This window comes from Excalfactoria chinensis, chromosome 1 (assembly GCF_039878825.1).
Source record: "Excalfactoria chinensis isolate bCotChi1 chromosome 1, bCotChi1.hap2, whole genome shotgun sequence".
In the NCBI taxonomy this organism is placed as follows: domain Eukaryota; kingdom Metazoa; phylum Chordata; class Aves; order Galliformes; family Phasianidae; genus Excalfactoria; species Excalfactoria chinensis.
The window spans coordinates 112,908,696-112,920,884 of NC_092825.1; the positions used below are offsets into that span (position 1 = coordinate 112,908,696).

At 39.0% G+C, this 12,189-nt stretch overlaps 1 protein-coding gene across 6 annotated transcripts in view; it reads right to left on the reverse strand.

Moving 5' to 3' along the window:
- The window catches only part of CNKSR2 (connector enhancer of kinase suppressor of Ras 2), a 209,885-nt gene that overhangs the window by 18,884 nt on the left and 178,812 nt on the right, over window positions 1-12,189 (reverse strand). The gene's annotated exons all lie outside the window — the stretch shown is intronic.

The window sequence follows — 12,189 nt, forward strand, 5'->3', positions numbered from 1 at the left end:
CATGTATTAATTAATTTATTCTTGTATTATGAGAAGAGCTGTATGGCAAATGACGTTCTCAGAGGGATTGCAGAGAAAAAAATCTGCCTTCTGTAAATTGTCAAATACATCTTCAGCAAATATCATAAGATGTGAAGACTCTTATGTCTGAGCAAGCCTGTTACAATGGGGGCCCTTTACCCATCGAAAGTTGTGTGAGAGAATAGTTCAAGGCTGGGATCAACCCAAGAAAAAACTAAAGGGCGCACTGCAGGCCTCTCTAGTCATGCCAGCATGTCTAAATACTCAAGAGAAATGTAAGCATAGGAGAAGAGAAAGTTCTCACTTGAGGGAAATATTTGAGTCATGATCAGTAGGTCTTAAGATAGCTCCCACACAAGAAGTCCTACATAAGGAAAGGGACATGGAAGGTGGACCAGCTGTTTATTTCCCTTTGTTTGAGACCTGTTTATAAATAATGAAGGCACATCAGCAATCACTAATCAGATATAATTTAAGTTAGGGTTTTTACTTCATTTTTACTATTAGTTTTTAAGGAAAGTGTATACTATTTTACTGCTGCCACTTGAAAGTACACTTCTTTATAGAATCGCAGAATGGCTTGGGTTGGAAGAGACCTCAAAAATCAACTAGATCCAACCTCCCTGCCATTGGCAGGATTGCCAGCCACCAGATCAAGCACTAGACCAGGCTGTACAGGAGCCCCCCCATCTTCCCTCAAACACTTCCAGGGATGGGGCATCCACAGTGTCTCTGGGTAGCCTGTGCCAGTGCTTCACCATACTCTCTATGAACATTGTTATGAATTAACATTCTTATTAATGTTCACATTATTTATTTTGTCTAAAGTGAATACAAGATGGTAGTTATAGCATGGTTGATGGTAAATTTGGTTTTCAGAGAAGGGTTTTGTTAAATGATAACAGGTTAGCAAACTTTTGAAGTAAGCACTGTAGTTCTAGGAAAAAAAAAAAACAAAAAAAAAACCTCCTACTTCCTATCTACAGAGCAAATCAGTTAAACTGTAACTGTGTTTGTAATCTCTTTGCTTTCCTTCACCTGTATCCAATTTTGTGTACAGATTTCTACATTTGCCTATACATGCATAAGAGATGCAGAAGAACTTTGACAAGAATCTCTTAACTAGCGTCTATCTAGTCCAGCAATGAAGCATGTCTGGTACTATGTTCCCTTGAAGACAAATGCTACACTTGAACTACCAGGCTCTGAACAGGGGGTGAACGTAAATGCAAGGGGGGAAAAATCATTCCCCATTTACCATAGACCGCTACTTGGCTGCTTATGTTATAAGTCCAGTGGCAGCTACTGGGATACTATGAGGTCTGGAAATGTGGCCAGATGTTGTTCATCTTCCCTGGAGGAATGCTGGCAAATTTACAAACCATTCCTTGCACAGCAGAGAAAAGCAACCAGAGCCTTCAGGACTGCCTGTGTCACAGAGAGAGTGCCATGCAGAGGGTTGGGATGGCACATCAGTGCAGCCCCCTGGCACTATAGTCCAAAACAACATAACTGCCATTTGTCACATGAGAAGTCAAGTTAGATGTGGGAGGCAGTAATGTAAGTCACTCAGTACTCAGATGGATGTTTGAGTTACTGCAGCAAAGGGAAATATTTGAAGCATGGCTAACAGAGAAATAAGCTATCTACAAGTAGCAAGTTTCATTTTCCCAATGCTGCTGTATAGCCTTTAGTGTCCCTTGTGTCCCCACTGATCTACACGTGACAACGAAAGAAAACCAGGAGCACAAATACTGTACAAGAAAGCACCACAATGAGAAAGCAGGACTTGGGAGCAGGAGGACAGGTGGCATGCCAAAGCACATAAAGCCTCCAGCAGTGAGCAGTTCCTGCCTGAGCACTGCTCTCAGCCTGGCAAGCAGAAGGCAGCACAGGAAATGACAGGGTTCTCATCTGCAGGGTATTTTTTTTTTTCCCTTTCAACACGCTATTTCTAAAGGTGCAAATGCACCCTTGCTCTCCCAGTATGCATTTCATAGACTCCATTTATAGCAAAATAACCCTCTACCCACTCAGTACTAATGACCTAAAAAAAAAAAAAACAGCCAACAATTCAACACAAAACAAGCAAAAACCCACCAGTGTTAAAATGAAGAGCAGTCAGAGAACTGAAAATTCATGGCTAAGGTTGCCTTACACATTACAGCACCACACCAGTGACGTACTTACTAATAGAATAATATTATTCTCTATATGATCTTGTCTGAATCTTTACACGTGTACACTGAGTCCTACCTAGTTCATCCCACTCGCAAGAAAGATCTATGAGCCCTCTATATTCACTTTTTCCAAACACCTGTAAGCCTTGCAATCAGGGACAGCACTATATGCAGCCATCACACTGGCAGTGCTTCATTCAAAGCATTCTCAGTACTCTGTGAAGGTCTGAAACAAGAAGCCAAGGACCAGTATGCTTGTGGACACATCTCTCTAACATTTCTAAACCATCTTTCTTCACCACTTTCTGCCAAAGTAATAATTAACACAGGTATGTCAAAGTAGTTTACTAATGAACATGCATTTGTTTACCTGTGCTGTTTCTGTAAGTGACAGGAAGGGTTTTATTTTAATGATATCGCTAGTGTCCATGTATTATTTACTGTTGCTTTATGGAGGTCTTATTAAGTGATGAACTTCCAGCTTACTTGACAAATAAGGATGACACCAGTGTTGGTAGCTAAATATCTAATGAAGTAGTGCCACTGACTCATAGGGGCCCCATTTTTGGCTCACCTTCTGGTATGTGTGTTGGTTGTTCTTTCAAATGTAATGAGCTGGATCATCAAATTATTGATTCATACTATATTATATTCCTACAAATTCTGCCCATGTTATGCCCTTCCCTAGTAGATACATTTCATAGTTATTCTTGTGCTGTACAGGTTTCTTTCTAATCCTGTAAAACTCATTTGGTTTGTTACTGGGGTCTTACTAGAGAGACCACAACTCCAATGCTGAGCAGTCTGAGCTCTGGTTTTGTCAGAAGTCACCAATTATTTTTGCAGAATACTTTCTGTTATTACTGTTATAAACCAACATAAACCACAGCTCCCAGACAAAGGACATCCTCTAATTTGGGACAAAAACAAGTGAGATTATAGAAAATTTTAAAATAAATCCATTGTCATGGGAATAAAAAGAAAAACATGCTTCATTCTTTTAGAAGGGGGAAAAAGGCATGTGGTTGAAAAATCTTAATCAGGTGATAAAAGAGCAGCTAAGTTTCTTACAAAATACAGTAACATATATTATTTTATATATGGTTGGAGGATAGAAGATATAATTTGGAGTTAAGTGTCCCAACACACAGTTCAGGAATTCTGTGAATGTTATTCAAATTTCTGTATATTGATACTTTAATTGCTGCATTACACTTTGGACTCATAACACATGCAGCTTTAGGTATACGCCTAAAGGCAAGATTCCTTTCAACCCAATTCTTCATACTATCATAAGTTAAGATTAGTCAGGCTATGGTTGCAATGGCATGTAAAGCTGAATTTAATCTACTAAACCACCTACACAGTTTATGCTGGGAACAGTTTGGAAAGACACATCTTTATTTCCTTGTCACGAAGCAGGAACTGTAGATCCAATTTGTTGTCCAGTGAAACAGTTACTATACATTAGAAAAAAAACATGCATTTTGCGTCCTAACTAATGCTTTGGATTTCAATACTGGAAAAAAACAAAAAACAAACAAACAAACAAACAAAACCAAGTAATGTACTACCTTTTTGGTTTTTTAATAATCCATTTTTTCAATATGAAATACTCAAAAAGAACTGATCTCGTGGGTGGCAACCCTGCCCATGGCAAGGGAGTTGGACCTAGATGATCTTTAAGGTCCATTCCACCCAAGCCACTCTATGATTCTATGAACTGGTTCCATTATCATAACAGACTATTCTCCGTATCACTGTTAGAAGAAGCTTATTTCTTGGAAATTTTATACGTGTGCATGCTCAGGGCTTTCAAGTGAAACAGAAATGCCTAGAATTAATTATAACATGTCAAATTTAAGCTTTTAACTCTGAGCAGCAGAGACCACTATAGATAAAGGACATGCATGCAGCATTGTAACTGCTCTCTCCAACTGTACTTCCCATACTGACAACAAAAATAGTGGCATGCAAACAAAATCCCTTGCATGACTAGATAACACCAGGACAGACTGCTATGTCCTCATTGTCTGCTGACATCCACAGGGGACCACAATGCTGCTTTTCACCACGGCCTACGATATCTTATCAGAGTGGGTCAATAACAGGGACAGATCAGATAAGTTTTACATTATTGATATCACTGGGTTGTTAAGGTACAATAAGCAGACTCAGCAAAAAGTAGCATCTTCTCCTCCTGCCCATGTTCTGCTGAGGTTCTTGAGAAGCTTCTGCCACAGGTCCCAACATGAATGCTGCTGAGGCCTACCCAGCTAGCAGAAGCTATGGAGCAGACTGTGACCATCAGTCTCCCACTGAAATATTTTAATCAAGTTTGGAACTCACTGTAAAAGCACACACACAAAACAGTCTACATGGTTACTCATTTAATATGGCCATCAAATCAAATTCTGACAAGTTCTCATTCCCGTCTGGTTGTGCTACACTTAACGGGCTCACTTAACATTCTCTCTCCTCATGTATTAATATGTATTTGATAGTGAACTTGACTAGCCTGCCTGTTGCCAAGCAAGTCACAGTTCTGCTCCAACTGTTTTTGATTCAGTCAGGTCTCGTCCAGTCTCAAGAACAGTATTGAGAAAAAAAACAAAAAGAAAAAAAAAGAAAAAAACAAACCACATCATCAGACCTAAACCCCTCACTCTGACAAATGCTGCACAAAATCAACATATATAAATAAATTCCTGTTAGAAACCTTGCCTCTAATTCATTTGGTTTCTGTAAAGACATGCCAGAAATCTCTCCTGTTTTAAAAGAATGAATCAGCTGCTTTCTCAGGGGTTACAGTTCCCTGAAAGCCCATTGGATCAATGCAGCAGTTAGCTGCTTGCTTTGCAGCAGTGAATTCACTACCTACTTGGGAACATAAAATGAAGAATTAATGACAACATTTTTCACATCTTGTGGGTACTAGAAAAATGAATTTTCATCTAGCGATTTATTTATTTTAATGAGAATAATTATAACTAACTAAAAAGCTTACACATACAGGTCTTATGTAAGGTATCCTTATGGTAAACCAAACATTGCTATATTTTTTGCTTATAATTGCTCATATATTTTTAACATGCAAGAGCCATTTTCAGAGGTGGTCTATTTTCTTTCTTAAGTATATCCTAAGACTACTATCTTCCACAAATGCACTCACCAGTGTAATTAGAGGAAATCATAGTTGAACAGGGATTTCAATGGACTAAAGGCTCCTCTTATAGGAGTCAAATGCTGAAAACATCTCAAGTCACCCAGTGTATTTCTACATTATAGGTAGCAACAAACAACACATTTTAAATCATTTTAAATCCCTGAACATGCTACAGTGAATATTACTTCTTTAATAGGATAGCAATGCTTCACACTTGCTAAGTGATTCTGTGCAGAAAACAGCTCCTTGTTCATCACAAAGCACAAGGCAGCCATTCATAGCAAAGTGGAGGTGGGTGAAAGTAGACAGCAGAGAACAGTGAAGAAGGGCAGAGTCCTTCTCCTGTCTCCCACCCTGCCCATTGGGGCCTGGGGGTTCCCTGCCATCCTCCTGGAGTGATGGAACACAGGGCTCACTGGCACAGCCATATTGGAACCCACGTTCCAGTTTCCCTTTTCCTGCAAAACCTCTTCTAAAAGCTTTGGAGATGTCAAAAAAATGTTCCTTTTCAAGAGCACAATAATAATATCCCAATGACTTTTAACTGAAAATTAGAGGGCTGTTTCAGTAATTGCATCACTGCACTGTTTCCTGGTGTCCAATCAGAGAATTCATGTTATAAGGAGGGAAAATATCCCTGTAAAGGGAACCAACTTATAAAAAAACTTCCTATTAACTCCTATGGACTGCAAAGCCACAACTGTAGAATATTTTTTAATGATTTCAAAGCAACTTCCTCAGAAACAGAGAACTTGAGATATTTGGCTTTTTATTCTGAGTAAATACAGGAAGATAAGGCATAAACATTAAAATACTACATTATAACGTGTCACATACTGAAGGGTTTATACTGTTCTAGCCTTCTCGTCTAAGAAAGCAGTGAACAGGTAGAGATATGAGCAGCTAGGATTGTTGGTGGTATGCAAGGCTTTTCCTGCAAGGTGCAACTGAACAGTGTAAAACTGTTTAAAACTTGATCCCTATAGACAAGAGATATAAGAAATCTATACAATTAGGAGCACACACATGCAGTAAGTAAACAGAGAAAAAGGTTGATCATTGCCTCTTGCATTACTGGGAACATCTGAAAGTTTGGTTGGAAGATTCAAAACTAACCAAAAGACAAGCTTTTCTCTCCAACCTGTAAGTCAGGCAGCTCATTTTCACCATGTGATGTAGCTAAAAGTACACCTAATTTCAAGACCAATAAAACCACCTGTTGGACGAACATCCCATGTAGACCTACAAGTAAGATGCTTTTAACTCTTCCTGAGAAAAATGCTAATAGGCCCTATTCAAGGCAGGTTGTTGAAACTTGGAAATGAAACTTAAGGCTCAAAACTCTACAGCCACTCTTCAGAAGCAACCACTTCCAGGGTTTTTGTTTATTTTTTTTTTTTTTACTGCAAATAGCTAAGAGTCTGAAGTCTGGTACAGAACTTCACGAATCGACGTTTGGTCTATTTTTTATGAGCCCACATCTGCTGTGCAGAATGGAAAAGTTAGTCCTCAAGACAAAATAGCAAACAACACAAGCTTAGTGAATTCTTAATTTTGCAATTCTGCAAGGATTACATTTTCTTTTTTCTTTTCTTTTTTTTGGAAGTAAAAATGTGAAGAAATTGACCTTGCTTCTATCTGATATATTAAAGTTTTTACTGCTGTTACTGAGGTAACAAAGTTCAGTGTGTACTATATGATGCATTTATTTTAAAACTCTGTGAAAAAGAACATTCTACATTTAATTTTCTTATGAGAAAGTACACAAGAAGGTAGGAATGGACAAATGGTTTTTTTCTTTTTTTTAATCTGTTTACATTAATGTTGTGAGGGGCTCCATATCAGCACAACTACTGGTAATGAAATAAAAGTTGATGGCTACAATTTACATAATGTGACTCAGAAAATGTTCTCCATGAACTCTGAAATACTGCAAAGCACATGGCCAGCTATATACTTTTGACCATTTATAATAGAGCTAGCTACAGCAACTGCTGCATATGAACAACTACAGGCTGAAGAAATAATACTAATAAAAAGGACAAAATAAGAAACAAGCTTATGACTTCATCTTTTAAAATACCTACTCCATTTCAGTGTGGCACAAATGAGTAAATCACCTGAAGAAAATGTCTCACCAGGCGCCTCTACTCATGGTTTCCAAAGACATGAGTTAAGGAAGCACTGTGAGAAGGTTTATGACCTCATCATGAAGTTATGCTGGATTCTCCCCCTTGGAGGATAACTTGGGCTGAGGAAATAGTTTGATGACATGGCACAGCTCACTGGAACACAGTCCCAACATAAAGAACATTCATGTGAATCACCTGCACAGCATGCTAAGCTGTGAACCAAAGGCAAACACAGCATGATTACATTTACAGTAGATTTTCTTGTAAGAGAAAAGTGTTACTATCAAGCCAAAATGTTCTTAAGATAGTTTTTCTAATCAGGGAAAAGATTCATAACACCATTTTCTAGTCCTGAGCCTCTTGCCTCCATCTCACCCAGTACTGCATTTTACCTGCTCTTCCTCAGGCACCCTGATAATTCCTGTCTGTTCTCAACAAACAGACCATGGCATGTGGAAAGTAGTTGTTACCTATGTAGGTAAGCTAATTCTCCACCATTCTGAAGGGGACTGCTTTTCTTTGATCATCTGGCTACTCTCAGCAACTCCTCCTCACCCTCGGCATCCTGGGGAATAGCAATGCTCGTTCAGGAACACGCATGGTATCCAGGCAGTGGTGGTTAGAAGCACCAGATCTGAGTGAAACGTTAAATCTCTCCTTCTGCTCCTGTTCTCCTTTAAGTAGGTGCCCAAAGACTATAGGCGTCCCCTGGCTCTGAGGGACAGTGCTGGCTGCTCATGGCCTTCTGTCTGTGGCCTCAGCCACTTATAGGAAGCCTCCTCTAAAGATCAGAAATAATACCATCAATAAAGAAATAAAACTGAACAATTGCTATTTTCCCAAGTGACTTAAAACCTGCCTTGTCTTTCAAGAGACTTTAGTACTCTCGATATAAATCCCATAATCTTGTTTAGCCACAACATGTACAAGCATAGAAAACCAGCCTTTCAGGATGGAGAAAAGCAAGAGGGTGGCTGATATTTTTGATTTTCCTTGACTTCCAAATTGCAGGTCTCCCTTTATCGCTTTATGAGAACCTGAAGCTTCCTTCCACTTTCTAAAAATGATTCAAAAATGAGGTGAACCAAAAATTTCAGCATTCCTTTAAACAAGAGTTCCTAACAAGACTAACGCACATCATCACATCTCTTACGATATAGGTATTTTACACATACTTTAAAGATTGTGCAAACTGTTCACACAATCAAATGTCTTGATTGACTAGAGCTTGCCAAGATGCAAAGATAGCCTGTGTATAATATGAAATTCATAATGTCTGCTATGAGGCGGCCACACATGTGGAACTTATTAAGTAGATTACATAGTATTAGAAAGCAAAATGAGCAGAGAACTCAGAAACCTTTTAGTTGTTGTTAATGTATAATGAACTACATTCAGAAATGCATTTTCTGTTTGCTTTACATTTTATTCTTCATGATTTCTTAAAGCATTGTCAAAATTCTGAGATTTAAATTTTCTATGAGTTGATACAAAAATCAGGAAAACGCGGAGGCTGCTTTAGGAAGCATTACACTAAATGCCAACATCATACTGTAGCATTGGGCAGGGTATGCAAACAGTGAATATACCAATGTTATAATTAAGAAATATACAGAAGTGTTAGGCTAAGGAAGAATGGATGGTGCTTACCCTTATCTTTTGTTCACTAAAAGTCTCCACAAGGAGCAATCTCCAAAAGAGACCCCTCCCCACTTGTGGTCAGCTCTTAAATGAGGTCTAGGAGAGGTGGAGCTGGGCTCCACCCTTTCTGGTAGCACAGGAGAATTGCCTTCACCTGTGCTCCCAGGGCTGACTTATTGCTTGCCTTATGTGGTTAATCAGAGGTTCAGGCTGTGATTCAGCAGTTCCTATACACAAAGCAAACAGAGTCCCTAGTGACACAAAATATAAACAAAATGCCCTTGGAAAGCTTTAGAGGGAAAGTAAAATATAAAGGTGATTTTTCTGAGGCTCTTTACAAAGCCAGAACCAAATAAAAACATGTCCTTCCACCTTCTGAAAAGACAGACGCTAGCTATTCTAGGTGTCCCTGAAACCATTAAATTAGATTTTATACTGTACAAGTCTGCAAATGCGCTTACTTTGATTGAAAACTAAAAATCTCTTGAAAATAAAATTTATTTTACTCATTAAAAGTTGAAAGCAAATGGCAAATTACATTGTGTTAGGGAGGAAAGAAGCAGAAGAGTTTCCAAAATAACCAGCTTAAAGCTTTTTATACATTAAGTATGATTTTCATATTAGATTTCAAGTGTTGACATTAGTACAGTAAAAAAGATCACTTTCACACCAAATGTACATGCTATTAAATACTGTTATATGAAATCTAAAACAGATTTTGCTATTTTTACCAGAGGAAAATAATTCTTTACGTCTCATTTTCCCCAGTTCTCATGTTCTCTATAGTGACTACTTTGCATACACTGGAAACACTGTGCTAGTTGAAAGCAGCCCACTGCAGTGAGCCCCTTGTAGTCTGAGCCACGTCTGCCACAGCTGCATGCAAGCAAATTGCAAAGGCCCCCTCAAGTCAGATGACTGCACCCCAAATTTGAGTTTCATTTCATCTAGAACTGAATTTGCAATGATCCCCAATGAGTTTTATTATTTATTTAGTTTTGATGAGTAAAGAGATCAAAGTAAACTTCTTCCCTATCCAAGCATTCCCAGGGGTTCTCCACAGCAGAAGTTTTTCCCCTCTGCCTTGCAGGCTCCACTCCCCACTATGGGAAATAGAATCACAGAATCACAGGCTGGAAAAGCCTACGTAGATCATCGAGACCAACCTCAACTCATCCCCACCATGCCCTAACTATGTCCCTCAGTGCCACATCTGCAGTTTTTGAATGCCTCCAGGGGACAGTGACTCCACCACCTCCCTGGGCAACCTTTTCCAATGCCTCATCATTCTTTTTGAGATTAATTTTTTTCTAGTATCTAACCTGAACACTCCCCAAACCAGTGCAAGCCATTCCTTCTAGTCATATTACTGTTATATGGAAGAAAAAGCTGGCTGCCACTTTGCTACAACCTCCTTTCAAGGCAGTTGTAGAATTTCTCCTCACACAGCCTAAAGGCAAGCACTGCCTATCTGCTGCAAGTGCCAGCACAAAAGGACTGAACCTAAGGTGGCCCCCAAAGCTCCTCAGGTACTCAGAGGAAAAACCATCACACTCATTGACTAATGTTTGTGCTTTATTTTGAATGCCAGTTTTTCCCCTATGATGGGAACCCAGGCTCAGATCAGCTTTGGACAAAAATCATACCATGTGGACAAGTCTTAGCAAACTACTGTCTGATCTCTGCCCACCCCGGAATTTAAAACCACGAAAAATCTCCCACGTGAGGTTGTTTAATCTCAGCTCCTCAATTCCTGTAAATCTTTACTGGATTAAATCAATATGTCAAAAACAGGCAGAAATATGTTTTTAAATCAAAGATCTTTGGCAGCATTTCTCCTCATTTTCTCATGATAATTCAAATACATTTAGACAAATCAATGGTGATATTTAGTATTTTGAAAGGCCAGATTTTATGCTTCAATAATCCAAAAGAGAAGAAATAATAAGCTGTTATTATTTGGTGTTTGAAATACTCAACTTGTGGAGGCAGAAAATAACCATCCTATTTAACATGCAGCCATTTTCTTTTGTAAATACTGCAAAATCCTGCAGAGAACTTTTTTCACACTTTGCATATGACATCACACTACTTGATGCTGTGATATGGGAGTCTTAAATGATCAACAAGATCCAAACTCACAAAGTGGGGCCAAAAAAGAGACAAACCATCTTCCAGCTTTTTAATAACAATTTCACAAAACAAAACTAGGAACCTATTATTTTTTATTTTTTTTTAATATTTAATGAGAACTGAGATCTTTGCAAAATTGTCTGATTGCAAGGCTTTTCTTTTTTTTCTTTCCTTTTTTTTCCCCAAAAAAAGTACTGTCTTATCGTGACATTTATTTCACAAGAACTGCTTCTGCTTGATACTGAAAAACAATAGGAAAGCTTGCAAATAAACCCTGTATGATTAGTGTAAACTCTGAGCATTAAGCTCTCTAGAGACTGAAGAAATTCCCATCTGACAAAAGGATGAGTCTTCACTTCCCACTCATCTCCAGATAACACCTCCCTTTGCTATTCAGATGCAGAATGGGTATAAAACGCAGCTCCATCTTGTTTCCAGAAGTTCAGCTCCCAGAATTGAGCAGCAGGAGCCACCCTAGGTAGCCAGGGTGTCCCCACCAATGGCAAGAGTGAAGCCCAAGCAGAAGGGGTATTTGAGTCCTACTGCTAGCAAAGAAGGCTGTATTTTGTGGGGTTTTCTCAATGGCATCCTGCTGCCCAGATTTTACTAATGAAATGGATGGTGGAATAGAGCAAACCTATTACAGTACACAAACACAGAAGTGGGAGGAAACATTTACACTGGATATAAGTAAAAAGTTTTTTACAGTAAGCATAGTGAGGCACTGGCACAGGTTGCCTAGAGTGGTGGTGGGTGTCCCATCCCAGGGCAGGCTGTATGGGGCTCTGAGCACCCCAGTGTAGCTGTAGGTGTCCCTGTTCATTGCAGTGGAGTTGGACCAGATGGCCTTTAAGGGTCTTTTTCAACTCAAATGACTAGTTGACAGAAGGACAGTCATAGAAGTGGGAATGACTTG